We start from the raw sequence: 7,500 nt of genomic DNA, 5'->3' as shown, positions 1-7,500 counted from the left end.
CAACCATTATTGACATCAGAGGGAGTAAATGAGAATTCACTTGAGTAAGGACTGCAGAATCCATCCCTAAATGTTTTATACTCTAAGTTCTTCTCATTAATTATTTGCTCCACATGGTCAGAAGTAATGTTGAAACTCACTGTGTAGTTAACAATGATAACTAGCGCTTAATAAGACCATTTGGACTGGATGAAATTACCTTGCTGCCCAGCAGTATCTCATGAACTATAGAAGGTCTGCACAAATTTGTAGAGGAAATCCTAATCAAATCTGGATTGGTAAATAGCATTCCTGACAATCCACACAATACCAAGACCAATTCAATTTTACTGGTTGTTATTCAAAATAAAAGGCACTCACATCTATCCATTGTGTATTAATAACCCCACTCCAACTTTTTTTTGAACCTTCCGTGCAGACACAAGTACAGCAAGCAAAATCAGGATGAATCCACAAGGCACAAGTAGTGCATCCACCTTTTAAATGAGGGAATGTTCTTTCTTTATACATACAATCAAATCATTTTATTTTACTTTACATATGTCATGGTCAGATGAATCTACCCCAAAAGTGAGTCTGGAGATTTGTATTTCAATAACTCTCCTAACTTCTAAATTAGTATTGGGTTCAATTTTCTTTTAAATTTTTACAGAAACTTTTATAAAGTGCAATGGGAGTTCTATATGGAAATTATTGTCGGCATTTCTATTTATTTTTGAAAGCCTACTATACACTGTTTAAGGCTTAAGGCAAGGTTCTTACCCCCAATTCCTACAATTTATCATTAAGGCCAAAGAGTTCTTAGGGGGCTGGATACTGCTAATATCACTTACTCCTACCCCCATGGCTTTGTTTCTGTCAAAAAAGCTTCTTTCAGCCGCAGCACAGAGAGAGAGACTGAGAGAGAGAGAGAGAGAGAGAGAGCTGTCTCGGCAAATGAACTGTTCTTTCTCACCAGATGTGTAACCGTGTTTCGTCTTTCACTAGAGACAAGCTGGAGCCGACTTCTTCCGCTAGCCAGGCCTATGCTGCATGTCTTACAACAACACAAATGTAAGCCCCTTCCTTTCCACACATGTTAAACTCATTTCCTAGTGAATTATTGGGAAAACACAACACTATCCTTACTGATGTTTTCAGATGATGCAGTTTACTTTATACACTCCTAGCACCACAAGCATATGCCTGGTTCTGCAGAGTTTTCTGGCTGTGAAACTTTTGGTGAAGGAATCACAGATTTGTTTGTATTTGCCTGTCCTCAACTTACTAGCATATACAAAGTGTGCAAAAGAAATTCATTCTCTGCCCTTCCCAAATATTATTCATGCTCTGTGGATTTTTTTTTTTTTTGTCTGAGAAGAAGTGTCGATAAGAGAATAAAAGCCCTAGCTGAATAAACCATATTTTGAATCAACTAAGATAATATAACAATAAACTAACCATTTTTCTTTAGTTTGACATTTTAACAAATGAAACCAGTTTCCAAAACAGTGAAACCTATGTGTCTTGTAAAATCCTGAGTAAACCTTTGACCCATAAAATTTTCTAGCTTTGTTTTTTTTCTTAAATTGTAGTCACATCTTTATTTTAAAGTATTAATAATGCAAGTATAATGTCTTATTATATATAATTTTGACCACAAACATTTCTGTGAGATTTGCTATTAAGATAAACAAGAGGAGCTTGTATTCTGGCAGCCTAACTGAGGTGAATGGTTTTCATTTTCTTAGAGTGTAAGCTCTGGAAGCTCTGCCAAGCATAGGTTAAGCTCCCTGAGTTTTCACTTCCTGTAGCCCTGCTTGTCAATCACTTCCTGGCATCTGCAGTGACAATTTCCATCGTTAGAGCTTGGAATTTCCATCTCCTCCAACATGTCTCCCACTGCCACCCTCACCCCTTGGACTCCCATGTCTAATACATTATTCACCATCTTTCAAAAGTAACTCGACACTGTTGCATCTGTGTTGATTCTAAATACATCCATCTAAAATACCCGTTCTTTATATGTATATATTATTAAAAAGGCTTCATTAAAACAGCTTCTCCTGCTTTGTTTCATGTGCTTTTTTCATTATCTGCTGTCCGATAATAATTATTTACTTCCTGTAAGCATGCGTACCAGAACTCTGAGTTTGAAAGATTTTTCCATAACCTAATCCAATTCATCAAAGGCATCCTAACAAAATTATAGGTTGTGGCAGTATCTTTGCTTTTCACCTGATAAGGCTCTAACAGAAGCATAGGATGGTTTGTATCAAGATACTTCTTGTAGTATAGTTTTTGACAGCTTTGCTTAAATCCCTTCTCCCTCTTTTCCTTTTTCACAATTTGGTTTTATAGAAATAAGCAAGTATATAACACAGAAAAAAAGAATGCTACAAAAGGCTCCTCTAACACACTAGAGATTTACTGGAGAACAATAATTTTAAAGATGTGTATGAGTATATTCCTCTGCTAGAAAAGAATCTAAATATGTAGTCAATTTCATTAACTGTGGTTTGTTGCAGTGGTTAAGAGAAGAGATTCAGACTAAAGGATGTAAACTGCATAATCTTGGTAGAGTGGGTTTATAAAGAAAGAAAATTTGCAGAGTTGTATCTCAAGCTCATTTCCTTTTAAAAAATGACATTTTCAATTATGCTGAATTTGACATCATTCCTTCATGTGTGGTGTGATTTTGCCACCATTCAATCTATATTTTGTGCAAGCATATGCATTGAAGAACTAATGAATGGAGAAGTATATATCTTTTGCCTCCAGAACACTGGGTCTGGTAGTTTGCTCATAAACAATTCAGAGATATTCACACCTGTGCACTGAAAAGCCAAAGTGACAGTTTCTGCCCAGAAATGTATCCTTTGCAGCCATATTCACAAATCTAAAATATGCTACATTCTTGAAATCATTGCCAAGTTTCCAACAGAAAATTACAAAAAAGTTTACACAGAAATGTCACAATTTTAAAAATGCACTTTGAACTGAATAATACCTCATGATGCGCAATCAAAGTAAAAAGAACAGATGAGTGAATCCAGGGCCTATTCTGCAATAATTATGTGCATATCTTAAAAAGAACTAAGAAGAAAAAATTTACTCTAAACTGTACTGTTTTCAGCACATTATGCAGATGAAATGACAACTTGTCATTTAAGAAGTTAATAAACAGTCACCGTTTTGCAGGTTATCCAAATGCTACTGAATAGAAAACCTTGGATCCCTAAATGATGTGTAATTAAAATTATTTAAAAAATCCTCCTTGACAGGCCAGGGCTTAGCCAAAATGTAAATGACATTAAAGAAGACAATGAATTTAATTTTATTTAATGTCCCTTTTTGCAGATCCTCATTTACATAGCATTTTTAACAAAAGCGTTGACCTTATAAATGCTGGCATTTGTACAGCTTCTGCAGAGTTGGATTTAATCATGCTTTCGCAAAGCCATAAGGGAAAAAGCTTTAAGTTCTCTGGTTGGATATGGAGTAGGAATAAAAACATTGGGACTGGTCAAATGTTTATCCTCCTTGCTTCTGAAAACAACCTGACAAGAAGATGTAAAGGTCTAGGGAATAACCCATTGCTGTTTGTAAGGCTTGGTAATAATCATACATAATCGTTTGGAAATATAGCTAATAAAAAATATAATGAGTGTTCAGCAAAATCGGCATTAGGCCCAAATTACATGATATTAATACTTGAACAGGTGCAGAAAGGCGCTTTAAATGAGGTAAATGAATAAAATGTCCCACAGCACAACTGTGCGCACTGACAAAAAGTCAATCACATGAATAATTCAATGACTAGGACTGCCAGCAAAGGTCAGCTTTCTTTGACCTTTGTGACAGGAAGTGAAAGGAAACACTGTTGACTAAAAAAACTCCAATCAGTCTTCAGCTACTGTTCTACAATTACTTTAAAGGTGTAAACTTAGAGTATAAATGAATTAATGGTATTTATTGGGAATCCAAAGTATAAAACTAAGCTTGAGGGTCAACTCATTTTACTCAAGACAATATGAAATTACAGACAATGAAAGGTTAAATGGGGGAAATGCTTTTCTACAAGTAATGTCAATTACGTATAAAATCTGAGGTCAGTTGAAAAGTATTTTAAGAGCCTACAGGGTTGAAATTTTGTAACAGCTGTTAAATATGACAAAACTTTTTTCCCCAAAAAACTAAAGCTATTCCAAACTCTGTATGAAAGAAATGGGATAAACAGATGTCTGGCTCCTATACAGGAAAGTAGGACACACTTGGAATGATAAGTCTCCTAAACTCTATAGAATAATGCCAGATTTATTGGGAGGGGGGGCATTTACTACCCACAGAGATGCCAACTAGCAGTATGAGTGTGATAGTACCATCTGGAAAAATGTTGCAGAGCATGCTATCAGTAATACATTGCAAGCACATTCAGTGCGCACAAGCAGATCTGCCATTGCTTTTACTAGTGAGTTGCCGCTTAATGTTTTGATAGTAATGTAATCCTGCCTTTCCGTGTTCCTCCACAATCAGTCTTTTCAGTTTTCAAAAGTTGGACAATGCACCTTCATATACATTCAAGCCAAACAAGGAAAGGAAAAGTCAAGAGGATGTATCTTAACAGGAATTTCTATGCCTTATAATAAAATATATTATGATGGCATAGAAGAATTATTTTCGTGCACAGTGTGGTTTTGGTTTAGCAGTTACAGCGGTATCCTGTAATCATTTACAGCCATTGGAATGTATGGCTGAAATAGGATAGATTTATCTGTTCATAGTTGTGATATGTAGACAATGGGTGTTCCTAATGAGGAACATCTGCTTTTGTGTTTTCCCAGAAAACATTATTCCACTATGAAAATGATACTCCCATCCTTTTCAGCAATACCACAAAGAAAATATGGCCCTTTTCCTTTCTTGTATTTGGTTTTCTTTAGGTCAATCTAATTTCCCAGGGACCCTTTTTCTGTGGCATGCACTGGCATCTCTTTACTGACCACACTTTATGGGCTTTTTCCTTTACTATATAAATTATGTTATATGAATAATGCTAATGCACTGTAGTAGAAGAATTATATTCATGCAACAATAAAAACTTTTTCCTTAGCAATGCTTCATGAGGAAAAGCGAGTAAATGCAAATAAAAATTTCTGCATATTAAAGAAAGGTGATATGCAATTATGTAAATAGAGGGCTTTTTAAAGGTCTTCCATTTTGTTTCACATTTAAGTTTGCTGAAAATCAGAAGAGATAATTTCATTAATTAATTTAATATACTGTAATCTTTTGCAAATAATTACACCTGAAGCACACTGGTATAGCTTTTCTTTCTTCCTAATGTTTAAAACCATTCAAACTATCACAAAGAGCAATAGTTTGGTCTAGAACAAACATATGGCCATAGATCTCAATTCAGGATTGAATTATTCGTTCATATCCTCAGGACAAATGTGCCTTATCTGGTCAAAATCATCTAAATGTATTCAAAAGCCAAAAGGATCCACTGAAGTATAGTATGTATATTTTAAAGCCAACTAACAGAGGGATAACACTTCTTATGGCAAACTAAAGAGTCCCAAAAATTTGATGGGGAAATTAGTTCTGGGATGCTCAAGAGGAAACACAACACAGAAATTCAACACAACAAATCCAGGTGACAAATTAACAACACATGGATCAAGAAAACATAACTTACTATTATTAAGAATTTTAAATATACTTTGATAGTCTCAAACTACTATATTAATCTTATGAAAATATTAATATATTTCCCTATTATTATATTGGCTAAAAATTGCTCTTAGCATACACTACATTCAATTTTTTTTTTTTTAAAAAATACATGTTAAAGTACAGAGAGGATCATATTAAAATCTCTTCTTAGGGCTATACAATATGCAATAAAATGATAATAGTATTATCTAATTAAAAGGGACAACTCTTTTAAGAAGACTAAAATATACATTCTTTTTCTCATTATAAAAAAACTACTCCCACCTTTAAAATTCCTAATGTAAAAGGTGATTAAAATTCCTATAAAATTGTCATATCTTTAAATTTAGAAGCACAACAGATTTTTCATCAATAATTAAGATCTCTAAAGCATTTATGCTAGGCGTAAATGGAGTTTCAATCTTCCTTATTCAAATAAACATGGTAAACCCATTAACCAAATGGTTTTTTATTTTTTTATCCTCTCATGCATCTAGAATATCAAATTAAAACACACTTCTGATAGTTTTGAAAAGGTATAAAGTCAGTGGTATTGCACAGTATGTTTTCAGTATGATCACAATAAAACTGATAGAACTGATATAATTTAATTCACTATTGTTCAAGTACATCATTAAGTATATGTCATAATTCTTAATCATTGCAGAAATGTTATTTGTTTTGCACTTCATTGTACATATGCTCTAGAAAAGCAAAGTACTTCTAGGTTTATCAATTTAAGTTCAATAGCCAAAAAATGATCACTGTGTCCACATATCTATATTGAAGTCTGACTCAGCACATAATAGCAAAATACTGTTCTAATGTTCACTCCTAATTATTTTATAGTGTTCTAACGCTTCAGCTTTAAATCAATTTAATATTTACATTTGTATATGTAACACAAAGCTAGAAAACTCTGGGAGATGAAATATGCTTATGGACCAGTAAAAAACGCTATAGTGTACTATCGTTCATTAAATAGTCAACCAAGATTCTTATATTTTCAAATATTTTTACCCAATACAAAATAAATAAATTCAGCTCACAAGGCAACAATCCACTGCTCTATGATTTCCATAGCTAAAACACTAAAGACAAATATAATTATATTGATTTTTGTACTTCAAATTCTATAAAGTGTTGAACTTGTTCTCAATTGCCTGACACAATCCCAGACTGATGGCAACAACTGGTCAGCCCTATTTGATTACTAATAAGAGAGATGTCCCTTCTGTCAGATACCTAACATTCTCCACTAAGCAAACAGCTATTTCAGCTAGTTAAACATTAGCATTGCTCTCCACTGGTGGTGCATATTTCTTTAGGCTTAACTCATAGAGTTTTCCAGGTTTAATTTTTCAGTCACTGGACAGCAAAGTTCATGATCAAAAGATAACTTTGTAATGAAAGCTACTGAAATTCAACCCTTCTTCAAAACATTCTGACTCTCTGCTTCACAAAAATGGTGTCATATGTACATGTCTTGCTAACATTTAGTAGATTTGAGTACCAATTTCAAAATCCACAGTTGATCATATATTGACCCTTTAGCTGCAACCATATTGTTGAGAAAGTTGCCAAAGTTGCTGCTCACAATCTTTTCTGATTAAAATCATGCTAAAATAAAAATGTCAGGGACTCATTAAGAATTATGTGATAATATATTATCTGACAGAGTATGAATAGTAACAAAATGAATAAGAGTGTAAAGAATTGTATATAGTAGTTAATTGAGATAAGTAAATTAATGCTGGAAAATGTAACCGGCATGTGTAATTAGTTTCAATTATAACAACTTTG

General features: G+C 33.6%; 1 protein-coding gene across 16 annotated transcripts in view; it reads right to left on the bottom strand.

The window, feature by feature from the left end:
- Positions 1-7,500, bottom strand: part of EBF3 (EBF transcription factor 3) — a 143,460-nt gene that overhangs the window by 126,523 nt on the left and 9,437 nt on the right. The window lies entirely within an intron of this gene.

Source organism: Pelodiscus sinensis, chromosome 8, assembly GCF_052426305.1.
Source record: "Pelodiscus sinensis isolate ZL-2025 chromosome 8, ASM5242630v1, whole genome shotgun sequence".
NCBI lineage: Eukaryota > Metazoa > Chordata > Testudines > Trionychidae > Pelodiscus > Pelodiscus sinensis.
This window is presented reverse-complemented; position numbering and strand designations above follow the sequence as displayed.